Source organism: Panthera pardus, unplaced genomic scaffold (assembly GCF_024362965.1).
Source record: "Panthera pardus isolate Hobbes unplaced genomic scaffold, ASM2436296v1 HiC_scaffold_3, whole genome shotgun sequence".
Classification (NCBI taxonomy): Eukaryota; Metazoa; Chordata; class Mammalia; order Carnivora; family Felidae; genus Panthera; species Panthera pardus.
The window spans coordinates 32,911,704-32,935,532 of record NW_026526876.1 but is presented as its reverse complement, the minus strand read 5'-3'; the positions used below and the strand labels follow the sequence as shown (position 1 = coordinate 32,935,532).

Here is a 23,829-nt window from a genome sequence, read left to right as displayed (position 1 = left end):
ACAGATCCTTTCAAGAGAGAAGTCCTATCATTCCATTCTTCTGTTCAAAGCCCACTCAGAAAAAAATCCAAACCCCTACCTCAGCCCACCAGACAACCCATTTTGCTCCTGAAGGCCTCTCTGACCTCCTTTCCCACTGCTCTCCCCTTTGCCCACACTGGTCCCCTTTCTCCTTCTGGAACATACCATGCCTGCCTGGAAAGCTCTTTCCCTGGACTACTGTGTGGCTCGCTCTCTGACCTCACTCACACCTCTGCACAAAATATCCCTTCACACCACTCCATGGAAGAGAGCACATCTACGCCGGCTGAGTTTTTCTTCACGGTACTCGACAGCCGCCAACATACCACGGATTTGTTTTTTATCTCCTTCCGCCACCGCCTGCTAGGGGATGTAAGCTGCACAAGAGCAAAGACTCTCTTTTGCTCACTGCTACTTCCCCAGTACCTACAGGATGTTCAAACATTTGTTGACTAAATGAATGAAAATTATATAAGTGTGTGTGTGTGTGTGTGTGTGTGTTTTTTAATCTGCAACATTCTTCTAGCACAGAGAAGACTGAAATGCCTTAAAAAGCTAATGAACTTCATGGAAGAACATACACTGGTCTTCCTTCAGCATGAGCTAATAGGTGCAATGATTCATGCAGATTTACCAGAAGAGACAAACAAATGACAAAATTTCCCAAGAGAAGAGCTTATATTAAAACATAAGCCTCAGAAGAAAAATTTTTGAAATACAAAGCTAGGGACACCTGGCTGGCTCGGTTGGTGGAACATGGGACTCTTTGATCTCGGGATTGTGAGTTCAAGCCCTGTGTTGGTCTTAGAGATTACTTAAGGAAACAAAAATAAAATAAAATTTGAAAAAAACCTTAAAAAAATAAAATATAATAAAGTTAAACTGATATAGTCATTTCTCCTTAAATGCAATAATGAGACTTTAGCACCCTGATATCATCTAAAAGAGGGTATATTTCGGGGCGCCTGGGTGGCTCAGTCGGTTGGGCGTCCGACTTTGGCTCAGGTCACGATCTCGCGGTCCGTGAGTTTGAGCCCCGCATCAGGCTCTGGGCTGATGGCTCAGAGCCTGGAGCCTGCTTCCGATTCTGTGTCTCCCTCTCTCTCTGCCCCTCCCCCGTTCATGCTCTGTCTCTCTCTGTCTCAAAAATAAATAAAACGTTAAAAAAAAATTTTTTTAAAGAGGGTATATTTCATGGCACGTGCCTGTTGGTAGTTATCTGGGAATCCAGGAAATTACAGCCTAACTTAATATTGACTTACAGACACTGAAATAAGGCATCTCAGAAAACAGAAAACCACTTGGATGAGTAAGTTTATTTTGAGATATTCCCAAAGTAAAAGGTCTAAGACCCAACCTAGAGTCATAGTAAACTGCTTTACACAGTAAATCAATTGTCTGCTCTTCAATGCTTTGCCCTCAAGACACTTGGGCTCCAGCTCAGTAACAAAAAAACATTTCTGCTATTGTTGTTCAAGAGCTCTTAAAATATATAAAATCCAACCTGCTCACTTTACAGACATGGAAACAGACCATTGACGTGAGCGTCGGGAACAAAATCCGGCGGGCAGCCTCTTGACTTAGTTTCCGGTTCTTTCCACCACACTATGACTTAAGAGGCAAGGAGTGGATCGAGCCTTAAGCTTTATAACTGGAAAAAATGTGGTTAGAGAGGAAAAGACGACTGACTGCAAAGAGAAAATCATCTACCCAGGCAGAAAATGAGGGTCATAGTTGTTATTCTCTTGAAGAGGTATTTTGTTTTTGGCCTTAAAAAAAAAAAAAAGTTGACCACATAAATGTGACCTCACCAGAGAAAAATGCACAGAAACAAAATGCATCATTTCTCAGAGGTTTTCTTTCCTTGTTGCTCAGTGTTACTGAGATATAGTTGACACATCACATCATGTTACTTTTAGGTGCACCAACTAATGGTTTGATATTGTGAAATGACCACCAGAAGCTCAGCTAATGTTTTTTTCTTGAGATGAGAACGTTTAAGATCTATTCTCTTAATAATACAATACAGTATTATTAACTATGGTCACCCTGGTATATATTATACCATCTCACAGGTTTTCTGGCCCATCTGTGACATGTAAGAGGACACATGTAAAGGTGTCACTGGTTCACTAAACACTTGAGTGCCTCTGCCAAGCCACGAGGGACAGAAAACTGGAGAATTCATAGTCCGCAGCAGAGCAAGAGGAATGTACAACGTCAGGGGCCACACAACTCTAAAACAAGGCAGATAGTGCTCGTGGGAGCTGTACAATCTGGTCCGTACCGTCAAAGAAGATATGGTTTTGAAAGAAGAGCAGACATGTAACAAGATAATTACGTGTAAATGGAAATTACATGTAAATGGACATGAGAAGGCAGATACTTTACAAGGTATAGAGTCTCTCCAGGAGAAATGGTAACGCTAGAGAGGAAGGGGTAACCAGTCTCAGCACTGGGAATTAGCATGTGCAAACACACAAGTGCTCCAGAGAACATGACATAGGTCTCTTGGTTCACCATGATCCAAAACCTCACGAAAGTGGTAGTAAAGCAGGGGCAGTGGGTATAAACCCACAAGGACAAAGAATGGGAAATGACGTAACAGTGGACAAAAGCTATCAATAAAGTTCTGGAATCCAGAAAGTGGAGACATGATCACTGACCTAGAACAGCTGAGAAAACTAAATAGTAAGTGCCTGCAGAAGGGATTTCTAACCAGAGGTACACTGTATGACCCCCCAAAAGTTCAAAGTTGGAGAGGGTAGGTATGGTTGATGGCAGGGATGAAACGTTTAGCTGAAAATAAGAGAACTCGTTGAAAAATCTGTATTATTGAAACTCCCCCAAATAATTACCTCTCTCTGAACCCAGCAAGAGACAGAGTACTTACTGTCTGGAGAAAGCCAAGTACAGACCTGGGGACACCAGACACAGATGAGGGCGAGACGTTCACTGAACTAAAACAACAGAGATTAGGTGAGAAGCTACATACATCAGGTCCCAGAATCCCGGTAGCCAGGGCTTTCCCCAATCACTCCACAGTGAAGCTCGACAAGCACATAAGACCATTCAACTTGAACTGAGAACTAAAAAGTACTACACTTTTTGTTTCAAGTAAGCTCTAAGTCCAACATGGGACATTTGACATTTGACATTGACAGCCAAACTGAAAATTAAGTAGATGGCTTGAAAGATAGAGCCAAGGAAACATCCTAGAAGATACTCTAAAACAAAAAAGATGGAATACAGAAGCAGAGGGGAGACAAAACAAAACTCTGATGATCCAATATCTGACCAAGAGGATTCCCAGAAAAAGAGAAGGGAAAAATGGTAAGGCAGGAATTATCAAAAGAAAGAATAAGAATTTCCCTTTCCAGATGGAAAGGGGCCCATCTACTACCCAGTCCAATGAATGAAAACTGACCCACACTAAGGCACATCCAGTGAGATTTCAACACAGGAAATAAATAAGTTATACAAGCTTCCAGAGAAAAGAACCGGGTCTCTTGGAGAAGATCAGAAATCAGAACAGCATCGACTTTCGGCACAAACACTGAAAGATTCAAAGCCAACTGAGCCAACAAGGCCTTCAGAATGATGAGCAAATGATGTGACGCCTGAATAATCATTCAAGTGCGAAGAAAAATAAAAGATATTTCAGATAACTCAGGTACTCAAAAAACTGACTTTCCACACACCTTTTCTTGATAGCATGTTACTGGAATGTGTGCTTCAGCAAATGAAGAAGACAGGGGATCTGGGAAAAAGGGAATCCAACATAGGAGACCCTGACTGTAGCAGGACAGGGATGGGGGTGGGGGTGATTGCCAAGAAAATAAAGACTAGATGGCCAGTGTGTTTAAGCATTCGAAGTAAACTGCCAGGCATTTGAGAAACCTGCCAGAGCGTTTTGGGGAAGTTGGCAGTAGATACAAAGAAAACTAAGCAAGTTTTAAAAATAAAAATATTAACTCCAGGAAAAAAAACAAATATTTGTATATGAAAGGAAACGCAATCATAATACGCTGCTTGGCTTACCAGTGAGCAATATTTAGTCAAAATAATACACATCGTTGGCAGTTTAGCCCAAGTGGATTAAAACTTATGACCACTCTACTATAAGGGATGGGAAGGAACAGTGGTGGCGAAAGAAATACATCCTCACCAATGACGACAGGAAGTTAAACAGTATCTAAAATTTTGATAGGTCAAAAACGGCAGTGTAAGCACATTACTGAAAAGCACGAAAGTAAATATGAGCAGAAAAAGCCCAATACTTGGAAAGTGGCAATCTGGGAAGCACTCTGCTTAGAAGTAAGGAGGAGTGGGACAGAGGGCTGTTGTTTGCGATGTAAGTCAACGTCTTCAATTTCTAAATTATTGATATGCATTTTTGGGTAAGAATCATAATTCTGTTTTCAAGTGAAATGCTTAATGCCAAGATAAAATAAAATTTAGGTACCATCCATTCATTGTCCCTCGGAAGCAACCTCCTTACTTCACTCATTCATCCATCTGTTCATTCAGAAAAGAAAAACACACCAGTCAGGAACCAAGAGCCAGGTATGGAGTGACGAACGAAACAGGTCTCTGCCCTCCTTGAGATGGAGGAAGACAGACAAGTAAATAAGGAAGTAATTACCACTTGTGATAAGAGCAATAAGATGACAGGATAGTGAGTGACTGGGGTCAGGCTGGCATGCTCTAGATAGTCAGGGAAGGCATCTTGGAGGAAGTAACTATTTGTCCTGGCTTCTAAAGGAAAACAGACCTCTTGATGTTAAAACCTTAGCTTGGAGTTTCCAGGACCAAAAAGACAGTGTAAATTCAAATGTTAAAATGGCAGGCGTATGCATAGGAATTCTTTTTTTTTTTTTAATGTTTATTTATTTTTGAGAGACAGAGTGCACGCGGGGGAGGGGCAGGTGGAGAGGGAGACAGAATCCGAAGCAGGCTCCAGACTCTGAGTTGTCAGCACAGAGCTCCATGCAGTGCTCGAACTCCCGAACCATGAACCGTGAGATCATGACCTGAGCCGAAGTGCGGCTTAACCAACTGAGCCACCCAGGCATCCCTTAGGAGACTTGGCTGCTCCAACTCCTCACCAAGACCAAAGGCCTGGTCTCCTGCCCAGAGTGGCCTTTAAACTAAAAATCCTTGGTAAAGACATAGATAAATGCCACACTCCCAACCCCATGTTAAGCAGCTGTCTTCTCCCTTTTTTTGGTAAGGTTCCATTTGCTTTTTGCCTCTGTAGGTTTCCCCAGTTTTTTTTGAACGCTCAGTTTATCCAGCATTTCTTGGTGTTTTGCACAACAGGGTTTTCAGGGTACCCAGTCTACCACAGAGCTGGAACAGAAGTCAGGATGAGAGAAGAACAGGAATTTAAGAAAACTTCAGAGGTAACACTGACAGGATTTGCAGATGACTTGAAGAGAAGCAGGGGTATGAGGAAACAGGGAAATGAAAGAGATTCCCAGATTTGGGGTTTGCACAATGGGGTACATGATGATGCCATTTACTTCGACTGGGGAAAACTGAGTGGGGAGAACAGCACAAGCTTGTGACAAGAAACTTTAAGAGTTGTGTTTTAGGGGCGCCTGGGTGGCGCAGTCGGTTAAGCGTCCGACTTCAGCCAGGTCACGATCTCGCGGTCTGTGAGTTCGAGCCCCGCATCAGGCTCTGGGCTGATGGCTCGGAGCCTGGAGCCTGTTTCCGATTCTATGTCTCCCTCTCTCTCTGCCCCTCCCCCGTTCATGCTCTGTCTCTCTCTGTCCCAAAAATAAAAAAAATAATAAAATAAAAAACATTGAAAAAAAAAAAAAAAGAGTTGTGTTTTAGGCAAGATGCACGGGAGACAACACCAAGCTGTCTGAGGGGAAATGTCAGGTAGGCAGCAGGACGCAGGGATCGGGAGTCTGGAGAGGCCCAGGTTGGGAGTACACCCCTGGTAATCATCAGAATGGAGATGATGTTTAAAGCCAAAATAATGGATGAGATAACCTGGGGACAGAATATAGAAGAAGGAAGGAAAAGAAAGCCCCAGACGGAGGCCTGAGGTCCTTCAAACATGAGTGTTCAGGTAGAGGATGAACCAGGAAAGGAAGCTGGGAAAGCCCAGTGAGACAAAGAAAAACCAGAGGAATAGGCTGTCACAGAAGCCATTTCATTTCATTTTGTTTCGTGAGAGAGAGAGAGAGAGAGCAGGGGAGAGGGGCAGAGGGAGGGAGAGGGAGAGAGAGGGGGAGAGAGAGAGAGGGAGAGAGAGAGAGATACATTTAGACATTTGAGAAATATGGGCAGCTGCTCAACCAACTCAGCCACCCAGGCACCCCCACAGTGTTTAAAGAAAAAAGGTTATTTGGGGCGCCTGGGTGGCTCAGTCGGCCACCCAGTCGGTGTCCGACTTCGGCTCAGATCATGATCTCACAGCTCGTGAGTTCCAGCCCCGCGTCGGGCTCTGTGCTGACAGCTCAGAGCCTGGAGCCTGCTGAGGATTCTGTGTCTGCCTCTCTCTCTGCCCCTCCCCCATTCGTGCCATGTCTCTGTCTCTCAAGAATAAACATTTAAAAAAAATTAAAGAAAAAAGGTGTTCACTTGTGTCCAATATCACTAAAAGGGTGAGCAAAATGGTGACAGAACCCATCCAATGTGGTACTGCAGAAGTCTCTGGTAATACTCCAGTCCACCATACCTAGTCTTTCCATCAATTAGGTTAATGTTTCTGAACCCCAAGACAAATTCATCAGGATCACAAAGGTACTGAACCCACTCTTGTTACTTTTCTTCCTAAAAGAAAAGTCCCACTGGAAGACTATTTTTTCACTTTTGTCACTTAATCTGACACACACAAAGTAATTTTTTTAATTTTTTAAATGTTTTTATTTATGTTTGAGAGAGAGAGAGACAGAGCATGAGCAGGGGAGGGGCAGAGAGAGAGAGACACGGGATCCAAAGCAGGCTCCAGGCTGTGAACTGTCAGCACAGAGCCTGACGTGGGGCTTGAACTCACAAACCATGAGATCATAACCTGAACCGAAGTCGGACGCTCAACCTTCTGAGCCACACAGGCATCCCAATAAGTAATTTAAAAGGGCTCAAGAAGAATGACCCCTAGAGATAGTGATTATTTTCCCTCAAGAGATTTAGAAATCTCCAGAATTTCTCCACTATTCCAATCTACCTAGGGTCAGAAATGTTCAGGTCTTAAGAAGGAATCAACACTATCCAACGTATTACATGTAACAGCAGAGAGATTACTCTAACCATAAAGATCAGTATTTAAATCTGTACTCTGGACTATGGCCCTCTGGCCAGCCCTAGACCCAGGAGGTTCTGAAAATTAAATTTAGGGGGAGGAGGGAGGCAAGTACTTCATTTCATTGTCCTCAGTACACTAACCATAAGCATCCCCGAATTTGTTTCTGTAGGAGCTTGAATTCCAGAAGAGATATTTATGCCAGTTAAAAACGTTTTAAGGAAGAAAAATTAAATACATCCAAAATATACATAGAACTCTTAAAACTCTCTCAAAAAAACAACCCAACTTAAAAATGGGCAAAAGATCTGAACAGGCATCTCACCAAAGAAATACCCATGGCAAATATGCATATGAAAAGATGCTCTTCATCATACACCCATAGGGAACTGCAAATTAAAACAATGATACCACTACACCCTTATTAGAATGGTCAAAATCTGGGGCACCTGGGTGGTGCAGTAAGTTAAGCATCCAACTCTTGATCTCAGCTCAGGTCATGATCTCACAGTTTGTGAGTTCGAGCCCCGCATCGGGCTCTGGGCTGATGGTGTGGAGCCTGCTTGGGATTGTCTCTCCTTCTCTCTGCCCCTCCCTTGCTTGTGCTCGTGCCTGCGCTCACTAGCTCTCTTTCTCTCTCTCTCAAAAATAAACAAAAAACTGAAAAAACTTAAAAAAAAAAAATGGTCGGAATCCAAAATACTGAGAACAGCAAATGCTCATTCATTGTTGGCAAGAATGCAAAATGGTACAGACACTTAGGAAGATAGTTTAGCGGTTTCTTATAAAACTAAACATACTCTTAACATATGATCTAGCAATCGTGATCCTTGGTATTTAACCAAATTAGCTGAAAATGTGTATCTACACAAAAACCTGCACATGAATATTTATAGCAGCTTTATTCATAATTGCCCAAACTTGGAATCAATCAAGATGTCCTTCAATAGGTGAGTGGATAAACAAACTGTGGTACACAGAGACAATGGAGTATTAATCAGCAATACAAAGAAACGAGACTATCAAGCCACAAAAAGATAGGGAGTGTTGCTAAGCGAAGGAAGGCACTCTGAAATTGGTACACACTGTCTAATTCCATCTATATGGTATTCTGGAAAAGACAAAACTATGGAGACAGTAAAAACGATCTGGCTGCCAATGGTTTGGGAGAGGGATGAGACAGTTTGAGAGCACGGGATTTTTTGGGCAGTGAGATTACTTTATGTGACACTGTAATGGAGGATACAAGTCTTCATCCATTTGTCAAAATCCACAGAATGTGTAACAAAGTGAAGTCTAATGTTAACTGTAGGCTTCGGTTAATAATGTATCAATATTGGCTCAAGGGGCACCTGGCTGGCTCAGTCAGTGGAGCTTGGGACTCTTGATCTTGGGGTTGTGAGTTCAAGCCCCATATATGGTATAGAGATTGGGGCACCTGGGTGGCTCAGTCAGTTAAGTGTCTGACTTCGGCCAGGGTCACAATCTCACGGTTCATGAGTTCAAGCCCCACGTCAGGCTCTGTGCTGACAGCTCAGAGCCTGGGGACTGCTTCAGATTCTGTGTCTCCCTCTCTCTCTGCCCCTCCCCCACTCATGCTCTGTCTCTCTCTGTCTCTCTCTCTCTCTTAAAAATAAATGAACTTTAAAAAATTGTATTTAAAAACATATATATACTGGCTCATCAATAGTAACAAATGTACAGCACACTAATGCAGGATGTTCATAACTGAAGAATCTCTGGGGGGGAGAGAGGAGAGGGTATATGGGAACTCTGTACTTTCTGCTCTATTTTTCTATAAACCTAAAATGGCTCTAAAAAATATATGCATATATATATATAATATACGCATATATATATATATAGTATATAGTATATATATATATAGTCTATTAATTTTTAAAATGTCTGAGTTGGGAAGCCTGGGTGGGTCAGTCAGTTAAGCGTCCCTCTTTCGGTTTTGGCTCAGGTCATAATCTCATGGTTCATGAGATCAAGCCCCACACTGGGCTCTGCACTAAATTAGCGCAGAGATTGCTTGGGATTCTCTCTCTCCCACTCTCTCTGGCCCTCCCCTGAGTACACGCTTGTACTCTCTCTCTCAAAATAAATAAAACAAACAAACAAAAATGTATGAGTTGATGGGGCGCCTGGTTAGCTCAGTCAGTGAAGCATGCAACTCTTGGTCTCAGGGTTATAAGTTTGAGCCCCACGTTGGCTATAGAGATTACTTACACTTAAAAATAAAAAATCTTATGGGACACCTGGGTGGCTCAGTTGGTTAAGCGTCCGACTTTGGCTCAGGTCATGATCTCATGGTTTGTGAGTTCAAGCCCCATGTCAGGCTCTGTGCTGACAGCTCAGAACCTGGAACCTGCTTCAGATTCTGTGTCTCCCTCTCTTTCTGCTCTTCCCTCACTCACACTCTGTCTCTGTCTCTCCCTCAAAAATAAATAAACGCTAAGAATTAAAAAAAAATAATAATCTTAAAGAAAAAATAAAAAACAAAATAAAATAAAATGTATGAGTCGAGCTTTATGAAAAATATTTTTAAAGATAAATCTGACCCATGGGGGTGCCTAGGTGGCTCAGTTAAGCGTCTGACTTCGACTCGGGCCATGATCTCTCAGTTCGTTGAGTTCGAGCTCCACATCGGGCTGTCTGCTGTCAGCACAGAGCCCTCTTCGGATCCTTTGCTCCCTCTCTCTCTGCCCCTCCCCTGCTTGTGCGCTCTCTTTCTCTCTCTCTTTCAAAAATAAACATCAAAAAAAATTTTTTTAAGAAAATCTGGCCCACAAAGTTTAAATTATATTCAAGATAGAATATGAGCTATCTCCCCATAAATAAAAATTTTCTATTCAGTCTTCTCAAAAATGAATAATATACTTGGAAAAATAAGTCACCTCATGTACATCATAGTTTTGCATGATGTAAGCACTCAGAAAAGATGATCTTATCGCATCCACATAAGAGGTTATGAAAAGGCTCAATTACTCATGAAATTATAATTCAACAATGTGAGGTAGTGGACATGGTTTAAAAAGAGAAAGAAAAAATGAAGAATTTAGAAACATCACTGCATCGGGGGCAGTTTATGATCTAAATTCTAAAAACCACACAGGGATGGATGGATGGATGGATGGATGGATGGATGGATGGATAGATCATCACACCCATGCAGAACCTGACCTGAAGCATGAATTCAGGTTGGATTTTCCAGTCAATCGTTCAGCCAAAGAGAACCCGGAGGTGGCTAAGATAATGTAACAATCCTGTCAAGTAGACTTTGTTCCCATTTTACAGATAAGGACAGAAATGTTAAGTGACCACAAAGATAATTATACAAGCAGAACACAAACTTGGGAGTCTTCAAATTCCCAGGCTAGTGGAATCAAATTATCTAAGTCTTATCTCTACTATGTGATCTCTGACACGAAAATTCCTCCTCTAATTGGTTATACAAACAATTACAAGAAAGGAACATGAGAATTTTATTTACATTACATGCAATAAATCAAAGTTAACTTCATTATAAAGACACATCTGAAACAGATATGTCTGAAATTTATTATAAAGACGTGTCTGAAAATAATTAAAGCAGCCAGAAACTGTCTTAATATATATAGTCCATCAGTAAAACAAGACTAAACATTAATCTGGTAAAGGTCATGATTCTTTCGGTAACCATAATCCACCACTGATTAATATTAAGGTCCATAAATACCAAGAGGAGTAAACAGAATTAAAAGAAATCTCCAGGGGCACCTGGATAGCTCAACTGGTGAAGCGTGTTGACTCTTTTTTTAAGTTTGTTGTTTGTTTGTTTGTTTATGTATATATGCATGTAATCTCTATACCCAGCATGGGGCTCAAACTCACAACCAGGGTGGTATGCTCCTCCCACTGAGCCAGCCAGGCACCAAGAGTATGGGACTCTTGATTTGGGGATGGGGTGTACAGATTACTTAAAATCTTTAAGAAGAGAAACAAATAAAAAGAGAGAAAGAAAGAAATCTTTTTTTTTCTTAGTAAACTACAGTTCTATCGTTTATCTTTCTCTCTAAAACAACAACGATTTCTAAACCCTGTAAACATGACTTCACCAATCTGAAAGAAGACTTTACAGCTTATCGGCCTTTCTCAAACTAAGGACCACCTGCATCAGAATATCTGACTGCCTGTTAAAATGACCTTAGATCTAGTAAATCAGACTCCCTGGGGCAAAATCATAGAGTCTTCTTTTTCTTTTTTACAACAAGTACGGTGGGGGTTCTTGTGCTAAAATCTTTAGACCAGCAGTTTTCAAACTTTTTGCTCTCAGGACCCCTTTATAACCTTAAAAATAAGGACCCCAAAGGTTGCACCTATCTGTATTTATGTATTTGAAATTAAAACAGAAATTTAAAAAATATTTATTAACTCATTTTAAAAATAATAAACCTATGTTAACATAAGTAACATTTCTATGAAAAATAACTTTATTTTCCAACACAACAACAACAAAAATTAGTGGAAAGAGTGACACTGTAAAAGTTTTGGAAATTTCTCTAATGCCTGACTTAATAGAAGACAGATGGATTCTCATATCTGCTATTGCATGCGATCGGCTGCAGTATGTTGCTTTGAAGCACATGAAGAAAATGTGACGTCACGCTAGTTGGAAGAGGGAGGAGAGTATCTTAATAGCCTTTTCAGATAATTTTGGATATTCCTTAACACCACACCCAAATTCAATAAGTGTAGTTTCTTTTCTTTTTTTTTTTTTTAACGTATACTTATTTTTGAGAGAGAGAGAGAGAGAGAGAGAGAGAGAGAGAGAGAGAGAGAACGAGGAGCACAGGCTAGCAGGGGAGGGGCAGAGAGAGAGGAAGGCAGATAACCAGTAGCAGGCTCCGCCCTATCAATGCAAAGCCCAACTTGGGGCTTGAACCCATGAACTGTGAGATCATACAAACTTGAGCCAAAGTTAGACGCTCAACCAGCCGAGCCACTCAGGTGCCCCAACAAGAAACCTTTCTTTCTTTCCTTCTTTTTAATGTTTATTTATTTTGGGGAGAGGGAGAGACAGAGCATAAGCAGGGGAGGGGCAGAGAGAGAGGGAGACAGAATCTGAAGCAGGCTCCAGGCTCTGAGCTGTCAGCAGAGCCTGACGCAGGGCTTGAACTCATGAACTGCAAGATCATGATCTGAGCCAAAGTTGGATGCTTAACCAACTGAGCCCACCCATGTGCCCCAGCAAACGGTAGTTTCTTAAAGATTCGATGCAATGTGGATTGCATTCTGTTGGATTTCAATGAACTTTTCATACTCAGCTGCATTGAGATCCATTGGTCTATCCTGCATTTTGAATAGAATGTTTTCCCAAGCATGATTTAGTAATGTACTGCATTAATCATTTGGAAAACACTATTTCAGAGACACATAGACTTTCCAGATGTCAACACATTTCATTATAATAAAACTATTAAAAAGCCACATTTGTTTTACCATAAAAAAATTACATTCATTAATATGGGAAAGCCGTCAAACTCACAATTTTTCTTGCAAATTTTCTCAAATTCTGATTTTCACTCGAAAGCTTAAACTTTGTCATTGGCAACAAACATTATCGGTTGTTTTCCTTGAAGAGACAGCTTCTTTTCTTTCTTTTTTGAGAAAATGTCTAACAATATCCCAGTTGGTCTGTCATTCTTTCAAAGAAAAAATGAAAAAAGCAGCTAGTTGGAGACTGTAATTGAAATGTTTCCACAAGAGCTCTTCCTTAAGACAACCATCATACTTCCTTACCCAGCAGAAGTGTTCTTTATATATGCCTCCCATTTCATCAGAGAGTATCAAAAAGGCACATTCTCCACAGTTGAAAGATAATGAAATTAATATTGTTTACTGTTGTATCATGGACATTCTTAAGTGAAGTCAGTTTTTCTTTCTGAGAGCACACTAAGTACAATAACTAGTGTAAATGCCAACTAAATAAAAGGCACAAATAACATTATGTAAATGGCTTTGAAATTGAACTCAAAGACACCCCCCCCACCATCGCCCGCCGGGCGCCCCCCGGGAGATCTGTGGACCACACTCTGAGAAGTGCCCCTATAGACAACTCAAACAAAAACATCAATGAGCAGCTCCTGCAAGGGAACAATACAAAAAATAAAAAAACGGCTCCTGTCCCCATTTCCCCAAGGACACAAAAGAGTGTTGTGTTTTAGGCCTGGCGTGGTAGAAATTAATGGAAGCTGGGCTCTGGCATCACAGGTATATGAACAACACGCTTTCAAAAAAATTGAGTGGGCAGCAGGCACCACGTGAGGGTGGGGGAGTTGCAATATTCCTATCTGCCCAAGTGACAGACTGGAGTTTCATTTAGTGACACAGCTAGGCTTCTCCCTAGATAGAATTAATGCTTCAGAAGAAGAATGTGCATTCTGTTAACAGAAAAGCTACATTTCTAAACAGAATGCGTACGATGATTAAAACATTTAAAGTACAGATGTACAGATTTATTCATATGTGCCTGAAGACAAATATGAGGATATTTACAATATTGTTTTTTCTTTTTTTATATGTTTATTTATTTTTGAGCGAGAGAGAGAGTGTGTGTGTAAACAGATGAGGGGCAGAGAGAGAGGGAGACAGGATCTGAAATGGGCTCTGTGCTGAGAGCAGACAGCCCAATATGGGGGTCGAACTCAGGAACCATGAGATCATGACCAGAGCCGAAGTCAGATGCTTAACCAACTGAGCCACCCAGGTGCCCCCACAATATGGTTTTCTGTCTTTATATTTTGCAATCTATGACTATCATTAGATTAAACAAATTATTAAAATAAAAAAATATTTTAAAAAGGAGGGGGAGGCACCTGGCTGGCTCAGCCTGTAAAGCATGTGACTTTTGATCTTGGTGTCCTAAGTTTGAGTCCCATGTTGAGGGGCAGACTGTCCTTAAAAATAAAAAAAAAACAACTAAATAAATTATGACATCCACAGCCTGAATACTACTATGCAGGTCTTAAAAACATGAGGCAGACATAAACACATTCACATGGAGTGTTTGATAAAGTGACAAAAAGTAAGAAACAGAGTTATGTGTATAATGTGCTACTGTGGAAAAATTCGACGTGGGTAACTAGCTGTCCCTGGGAAAGAGATTTCAGAGGATAAGGTGAAAAGAAAACTCCACTAACTACAAACCTTTTCGTACTGATTAAACTTTTTTTTCCCTAAAATATTGTTTTTACCATAAAGAAACCTGCAGTCTGGGCACCGAAAAACAAGACTGATATATTCTTGCTGCAAATCTGTGGTTAAGACTAGCATTCATCTTTCCTAGGGAAAGGGGAAGTGGTTAAATCCACAGATTGGATGGTGTGTGGGTCTTCTCTCTGCCCCACCTGCAGCCTCATTCTCCCTTGCTTGGAAGATATTCTCACTGGGTATATAAGAATGGTACTCATTGTAAATCTTAGGGTAAACTGAGGCAGGAGTCTACGGCATCACACAGCTGTATAGAGGGCACTTCTGATCCTTGGGATATTTCTGCAGAAACAGGATTTTTTTTTAATTAATAAGCTCTGGGGCACCTGGGGTGGCTCAGTCGGTTAAGGGTTCGACTTCAGCTCAGGTCATGATCTTGCGGTTGTTGAGTTTGAGCCCCGCATCGGGCTCTGTGCTGACAGCTCGGAGCCTGGAGCCTTCTTCCGATTCTGTATCTCCCTCTCTCTCTGCCCCTCCCCTGCTCGCAACACTGTCTCTCTCTCCCTCATAATAAAGAAGCATTAAAAAATTAAAAAATAAATAAATAAATAAAAATTAATTAATAAGCTTTACTTTTTTGAGCAATTTTATTCAAAGCAAAACTGAGCAGAAAATACAGAGTTCCCATAAACCTCCTGTCCCCCAACAGGCACATCCTCCCCCACTATCGACATGTGGCACCACAGTGGTACACCGGGAAGCAGGGATTTTAGATGGCTCCATGAACCCAGTATTCTCCAACACAGTTATTAGGACCCTAAAGTGTCCCACGTGCTTCTAACCACTTACAGTCCACCCTTATTTATGCACTTAAACACAAAAGGACAATAACACACAGAATTAAGAATAAATATTGATATGGCTTCAGAATGCTTCAATTATTCCACCTGCCCCTATCCATAAGACAGTTACCACCCTAACTATGCTTTATTTGGGTTAAAGTTCCAATAAATTCACTTTCCCTAAACATATTGATAAAACGGGGCCCAAATACAAAACTGATTTGTCAAACAAAATCAGATTAAATATTTATCGTGTCTAAACCACAAGTAGAAAAAAAAATTCAAAGGCCGACTATTTTAATGCTAACCTGATGCAATATTGCACTTTGTTTGGTTTACCGGAGAGGTAATTACTCGGCTAACATCTGGGCTTTGGGGTTTGAGGATTACACTGGTGGGGAGAAAAAGGGAGAACAAAGGAAAGTGTAATGCTTTCCGTTTGGTCAGAAAAAGTGTTTGCTAAACAGCAAAAACAAAATTAACATTAGAAAAGATGTGAAAAAAACATGCATTTTAGGAAGATTTCACCTAAGCAGGTGCTCAAGTTCAGACTCAAATCCTCCATTTCTCATAACCAGAATGAGTGGTCAGGAGGTCAGGATACCAAAAACTAATAAAATCAATCGACAAAGCGGGAAAACAGGTGGTTAACACCAGACCGGGCAGGGTTTTCCTAAATTGAGCTCACCTTCGCTAATCTAAATCAGTTTTCAGAAACGGCTTCTACAAAAACTACCCAAATATCCCCCTAATAATTTGTGCTCCTCCTCCACAATAGGGAAGCCATTTATTTACCAGAAAGTTTACTTTCTCTTTCAAGCTCTGCTGGCTTCCTCCTGCCCCACATTCGGGCCAGAAGCAACGGGGCGGCCTTTCTTTCCTGACTTCTCGGATCCCAAACTGGAGAGCTAGTGTGAGAAAACCAGTTTCAAGGAGAAGCTGAGTGGTTCTTCTTAACCGCAAGGCTATTCTGAATACAGATGCGTTTGCAAAGGAAAGTTACAAGAAAACAAAGCTCTACTCCTCCCGTGAAAACACACGCACTCACACACATACACTACGTTTGCGCACACACACACACACACACGCACACACATGCACGCGAAGGGACAAATCACCTCCCAGCCTCAGATAGATCATTCATTCCACTTGGGATGCCGCCACACCCCCAAACCGTGGGCTGCCCCACCTTCCTTGTCCGACTCCTCTACCCCTCAAACCTTCAACATTATCTGTACTTTTGGTGTTAGGAAGAACTCCAAGGGACTGTTAAAATTCCTAAGTGGTAATACATTTTTAATGTGTTGAGTATTACTTAAAATAAATGGACCACAATCATAGGCTTTGGAAGACTCAAAGAGACCTATCACAGGGGCATTCGTGTAAACAGAAATTTACAGTTTGCCTATTCCTTTTACGTGACAGACTCCATCTCCTCCACCACAATGTAAATCCCCCTGGTCCCTATTCATTTAGTTTCTTTCCTATTAGCTTAGAATCTCCTAATTACTCCTTCTTTCCTTTGGGTTATTAATGGCTACCATGAATCATAACTTGCCCGACTTTGTAGGTAGATACTGCAGTTTTTAATAATATTAATTATTAGCACTCACATTTTAGCTATCTGCCAGGCACTGTGCAAAGTACTTTCTATACATTATCTTACTTAATCCTCACAACTGCTCTACAATGGAACCTGGTATCTGTATTTTATGGCTAGAGAAACTGAAGCCCACAGAAGTTAAAGCAACTGACCCATAGTCTAAGAGGTGCTGGATTTGGGATTGAAGCCCAAGGAGTCTGACCTCGTAGCCCATTCTATCACCTCCTATAGCAACTTTGGACCACGAAACCCTTAAACACACAGCCCAAGCATTTCTACGCTTATAAGAACAGTTACCTTAGGACTGCTCAAAATAGAAGTTCCTTGCCCAATGTAGTTGAAAAATCAAAGGTCAGGTAAAAGTTCAGTGATTAGAAAAGACACTTATTCTTATGGATGGGTGTAGCAGACAGAAAAGCCACATGATGCGTTTTTACTTATTGTACTGGGAGTGGGGGGGGGGCAGATTGCCTTCCTTATTGTTCTTTCATTAGGTGATTAAAAAGAAATTTGCAATAAGTATGTCCAAGATATACTGGTAAGTAGAAAAAGAAAAAACCGGGAGAAATACAGACCAAACTATTAACAGGATATATATAAAACACACATAGTTTATTTTTCTACAAATTTAAATTGCTTATAAGAGCATACTGTTCTTTTGTAAGCAGGACACAACAATTTAGTTTAATGAAACATGAACCCAATAATGAACAGAAGAGAAGGGGTAACAGCTTCCTTTCCCCTCTGTTCTGTCCTCCTACATTAATAACTTCCACTTGTAGCTCCCTGGACACCCTATGCTGTTTTAAGCTTCTGCCCATTCTCGTTCCCTGGCCTTGAATACAACTGTTCATTACTCAACTTTGTCAGGAGAATTCCTATTCATCCTACAAAACCCTATTCATAGGTATTCCAACCTGACAGAGCCCCTCTGTGATACAGCCTTTTTCTCATCCCTGAAGAGAATTAATCTCTCTTCCGGGACATTTAATAAGGACTTAGATTTATGGAGTTCCTGGGGCACCTGGCTGGCTCAGTTGGTAGAGCAGGAAACTCTTGATCTCAGGGTGGTGAGTTCAAGCACCATGCTGGGCATAGAGATTACTTTAAAAAAAGAGGGAAAAAAAAAAGATTTATGGAGTTCTTACAACGTGCCAAGCATTACGCTAAGCATTTTACCTACATTATCTCATCGAATCTTCAACAGGCCCGGGAGATAGGCACTGTTCTCTACTTTTACACCTAAGACCACTGAGACTCAGGTTCTGACTAGGATGTAGCAGGTCCGGGATCTGATCCCAGACCTGTTTGGCTCCAGAGCACGAGCCTTGAACCACTACCCTGCCATCTCCCCTGCCCTGAGTCCACACTGAAGCAGCACACACCCTGGTCCACACAACACCTCCAGTTCTGTGAAACTGTATTTCATTACCCTTGGATGCCGCCTGGCACAATAATTGGCTCTCAATATAAAATACTTGCCGATAATAAATTAATTAAAATAAAACAGAATCGTTTGCCAATCTCACCTAAGATCTGCAGTAATCCTAACATGATAAATGAGAACTGAGCAGAACAGAAATTCATTCTTCCATATGCTATTCCTTTTAAAAACTAGAGACTTTTCAAACAGCGGACCACTAAAGTCCCATCTGACCATCCTAAAGTGTGCCCTAGCAAGCCAAGGTTCGTACTGACAGATGTGTAACCATGAGATTCGTTCTTTTCATCATAACCAACAAAGACTGAAACAACCCAGCGATGTCATCCTGCTGGACTTCACCAAGGCTGCTCCAGGACACCAGGACTTCTTCAAGATCTGGGGATGTCCCTAAGTGTTCTTCTGGCGGTTTTTATGAATGACTTAAAAGTTACAGTAAAATTGTATAGTAAATATGGAATGTCTTATGGACATTATATGGAATGTTTTATGCCTTATGGAAGACATAAAATGTGAATGGTCATTTGCAGCCAATTAAAAACCCTAAAAGACACTTCTGCACTGAAGAACATGAATCTGGTAAGTCAGAACACCTCTCTTTGGGAGCTGGCCCAATTTATAAGGTCAGGCCCAACGACAGCTCCCCCAGGGCAGAAGCCGTGTGCGCTGATACACTTTGTACAAATTAACCAATGCCAGGCATGTGCTTGACACGTAGTAGGCACTCCACAATTAAACACCAATAGCTGGCCTCAAAAATCTTTAAAAGGACAAAAACAACTTCCATGGTCTGGCATTCAAGGCCTCTGGTGAGTAGACACTCCTCCCCTACTTACCTCACTCATCTATCAGGATTTTGTTGGTGTTGTATCACCATACCTCCTCACCCGAAATTCTTTATCCCTATCAAATTCCAACCATTATTTGGGACCCAGATCAAATCTCTCCTTTGGCAAGAAGACTTCCCAGACCACTCCAGGCCTCATAATCTTTCCTTCCTCTGAAGACCTGTAGTGCTTAGTGCAGCACTGTCTAATAGAACTTTCCAAGATAATGGAAATATTCTCTAGCTGTGCCATATATATATATGTATACACACACACACACATACATATACACACATTTTTTTAAATATATAATAGCTACCTTGTTGGGCAGTACAGGCTTAATGTCTCACCAGCTCTTTGAGGACATGCTGCACTGTCTGGATAAAGCATTATCACATCCCCTCAGCGGACTGCAAGTTCTGTGAACAAAGCCTCTGATTCTTCATAGCAACTTTGCATTGCAAAAAGTAAATATCTGGTGAATCTGTACACCACCTCTGAGGAAACTATAAGGTAAAAAGGTGCTATAGACTCAGCATCTGGAATGCACTACCTCTGCCCCATCTCATATCTGAAAGTCAAGACAGGCAGAGGCAGGGAGGGGGAGAAAGCAACTTTCTGGAGACACAAATGATCACTGATCAAGCCACAAGGCACTCTGGATCAAATGGCATTTTAGGTCACCACTATCCTTTACCTACAAACTTGCCTAAATAAGTATCTTTTTCCATTAGCAAATAGCTAAATTCTGATGATAATTATGCTAACTAAAAAGTTACTTCCCAAGTCAGACTCAGATGCAGCAGACGGAAAAATAACCTAAACAAAACCTACTTGTACTTCTTTTTCCACCTGTTTGTTGGCTATCTCCCTTGGAGTCTTATAGCCTATTAGTGGTATTTCCCTGTCCAGATATATGTTAGCATTTCAGTGACACTTTTCCCAGCAGGGCCTACAATCACTATAAATTAAGACCTAATACTTTCTCTTTTATGGTTGACTAATATTCCATTGTGTACAACTGTAACACATCTTGTCAGTTCACCTGTCACTGGACACGGGCTGCTTCCCGTATCTTGGCTATTATAAATAGTGCTGCAATAAACATAGGGGTGCAATAAAACAAAAAAGACCTAATACTTAACATAGATAATCAAAATAATACAAAATATACTTAAGGACAAGTTCTACCACTATGGCACTCTGCTGCCTTGGGCACCCACCTTGTTCCTTTAGCCTCAGTTTCCTTATCTATAAAATGAGATTAATGTCATGTGAACAACCTACCCCTTGTATGGCAAGTCATAGCTGTGGATAGTTCTAAGTACTCTCCCCAAAAGTACTATATGCAGAAATAGAAGATTCATGAATTTGCTGGTGGTTCCCTGTGCCGGATATGCTAACAAATATAGTGACTTTAAGATCAACCCTCCAATATCTACCACATTTTTTTTTTTTTTTTTTGTATTCCAGACTTCTTTCTCCCATCCCACTATGCAAATGTCTGAGCAAAAATTCTGCTAGTATTCCAGTCTGGCACATGTAACAAGGAAATAAATGTGTTGACTCAGGGAACACAGACATATTTAATATAAAATAAAACAGAAACTTGGCTGAATCAAGTCATAACACAGTCTAAATCCACATATAAAAGACTGAGATGATTTATAGTTCTGATTTATTCAAACCAATGGTTTACCAGCACAGCCAAGCCAAAAAGTTACAACCCATACCCAGGACATAGCCTGCAGATGCACACATGATAAAAACCAGCAGGTATACATTATGCACATTTTTAATTTAAAAAAAAGTGTGTCAATACCATACACCCACTTGATATAACACAGAGAGATGTACGCTAAACATGGAAAAAGCAACTTGGATGATGGTTTGAATTTTGCTAACTTAAGCCCAACCACACCTCCCAATCGCAGGTAAAGTTTGCACACATGGCTTTGCCAAGTCCAGCCTGTCTTTGTTTCCCTCTGCGTTTACCCAAGATCTTGGCTCTAAGACAGAAAACTCCCACTCTCGATTGGTTCATTCTGTCCTATGCAATTAAGCAACACCACAATCCAGTAAACGCAAGGGCTCAATTATTTATCTTCTGGCCAAGTTTACCAGGTGTTTATAAAAGAACAATGTCAAGAAGGAAAGAGGTTTATTTCTTTCTAGAACTGGCTTGATAGGGACTTTGTTTTTAGAAGGGGAGGAGGGAAGCAGGGTTTAACCTAGAAAAAAAAACGGGAGGGAATTTAAAAAGAGTACAAGACTGTCAATTTCCCTACAGGAAACTTGATTCTTATGCAATAATCTTACCCACAGCCAGCGGGGCCGTGGGGGGAAGACACCTATTTGTACCTCTAGAGGGGTACAGCTGGTTCCCAGAGGAGAGGGAACAGGGCAAGGCCGAGGAATTGGCTCAGCTGGGAGCCACCGGGCGCGCTGGGGAGCGGGGAGAAAGCTCTTTCCAACAGCCCCCCCGCCCCCGCCCGTGATCTCTGCAGGCGTGACAGTTGCTCCTGTGGCCGGAACGTCCCCAGAGCCCCAGGGAGCAGGAAGTCGGGGGGCTGTCCCTCACTTCTGCCACCCCCACCCTAGAGTGCCCTCGCCCCACTGTTCTCCCCTCGAGCCCATTCTCTCTTCCTCGGCGTCAGCCCTTTCTCCAAAGAACGAAACTTCCTCCCAGCGCCCCCTGTCCTTTCAGAGGCCCGCTCCTGTCATCCCGGGAGTTGTCCCTTCTGAGCGACCCTCGAATCTCCACGTATTTCCCCCCCGCCCCACTGAAGTTCGCATCCACAACTCCCCCAAACACTGCAGAGGCTCCCGGCCCCTCCGGCGCCCTCCGGGATCCCCAGACCTGGGGGCCGTCGGGGGGGCGGCCCCACCCTTCACCCCCTTCACCTGTTTCTCGGGCTCAGGCCCGATAGGCCGGGGCTGCGCTTGCGCCGGAATGTGGGTCGCGAGGCTCACTCAGGCCGCCGGGCCTCTCCTAGCAGACGTGGAGAGACAGCGCCGAGTAGGGGTGCTCGTCAAGGATCCGGTTCGGGCTTGCTCGCTCCGCGGCGACGTCGGAACCCCAAACTCCCCCTCCCCGTCTACGCCGCCGCAGCTCCGGAAACCGCTGAATTACAGCCTCTCCAACCAATCCCCGCCTAGCCCCAGCCTGGCACAGACACGCCGCTTCTGCATAATTCATGAGACGGCCAGTTTTCCCGGCCACCCAGAGGCACTGGTGCAAGTACAGTACACCCGAAGCCCCACCCGCTAACCAATGAGGAGAGCCTCTGGGGGGAAGGGCGGAGCCAAGAGTAGACTGGGAACGCCCCAGTGCTGGCTGTTCCGAGCGCTTAGTGCTCCTCCCTCCGCTACAGCGGAGAGGGAGCAGCGGCCTTGGGCACAGAAACCCGGGGGGAGGGAGGGAAAATGACCGGAATGTCCTGCTGAAAACTCAGCTGAGTTCCTGGCAGTGCGTGACGTCAGGACACTTTAAATGCCCCTGATGCGGCTCTCTTCTGCCCGCTCTCCCTTTTCCCAGCTCTTGCCTCCACGTGGGGGCGAGGTTGCGAGCCACTTACCACGTGGGAATCAACCAGTTAGACAATCCCCAGGTATCGCCAGATCCTCAGGGGGCCCAACGCCTGAACTGGGTTTCTGGGGACTGCAAAAAGAACATGGGTGACTCCCGCCTGCTTTGAACTTCAGTTTCTGCGTGAGTCGGGACACACACACCCGGAAACATGACGTGGAAATAGAGTAATTACTAGAGTGCGTGGGGAGAGGGTAGTGGATTTAACCCTGTCCTCCGTTCCGCCGCTTCAAGCATCAAACGCCAACGGCTCGCACATTGGCGGGTTCACAAGAAGGCAGACGACAGTGCATAAGAGGATTGACACATGTACACATTATTTTTATGGGTCCGAGCTGAAATACTTGAAATTGCCTTTTTCTTTTTCGTCCCGTCTATTTCAAATCCAAGTTTTACTGCATCGAAGCCAGTAGTTTATAGGAAATACAGACATTTTATCTTACAAAATAGGGGATGTACTTTGCATAATGGAATGGGGTGTGTGTGTGTGTGTGTGTGTGTGTGTGTGTGTGTGTGCCCATGCGCACGTGCTGTCACTATCAGGGTTTTTTCCTTAAAAAAAAAAAATTTTTTTAGTGTTCATTTATTTTTGAGAGAGAGAGCGCAAGCAAGGAAGGGGCAGAGAGAGAAGGAGACAGAATCTGAAGCAGGCTCCAGGCTCTGAGCTGTCAGCACAGAGCCCGATGCGGGGCTTGAACTCACCAGCTGTGAGATCATGACATGAGCCGAAGTAGGATGCTTAACTGACTGAGCCACCCAGACTCCCCTATCAGGATTTTTTAAAATCACAGCTATTAATATTCGTACTTATTGTGTTTAATACAAAAAGGTATAAAGATGAAAGATGGTTATGGCACCATCGAGATAAGATAACCCCCCATAAGTTTTTTTCAGTGAAACTTTTCATTTCGTGTTTTAATGAAACATGTTCATGGTTCAAAAAAATCATACAGTTCAGGAAATTCAAAAATTAAAAATGAACATCTGTTGCCTTCTGCTACCAGTTCTTCACCCCAAGAATGGTTATTCTTAATTTCTGATGAGAAAG

General features: G+C 42.4%; 1 protein-coding gene across 5 annotated transcripts in view; it reads right to left on the bottom strand.

Annotated features, from left to right (window-relative positions):
- Positions 1-22,326, bottom strand: part of STAT3 (signal transducer and activator of transcription 3) — a 68,736-nt gene extending 46,410 nt beyond the window's left edge. For 2 of the 5 annotated variants that reach the window (XM_019435359.2, XM_019435358.2), the window contains exon 1: positions 22,097-22,325. The gene's annotated coding sequence lies outside the window, so the exon portion shown is untranslated. Of the gene's footprint in view, positions 1-12,815; positions 12,945-22,096 lie in introns of those variants that run through there. The other 3 variants (XM_019435360.2, XM_019435356.2, XM_019435357.2) reach the window with 3 other exon arrangements.
- Between the last annotated feature and the right edge of the window lie 1,503 nt (positions 22,327-23,829).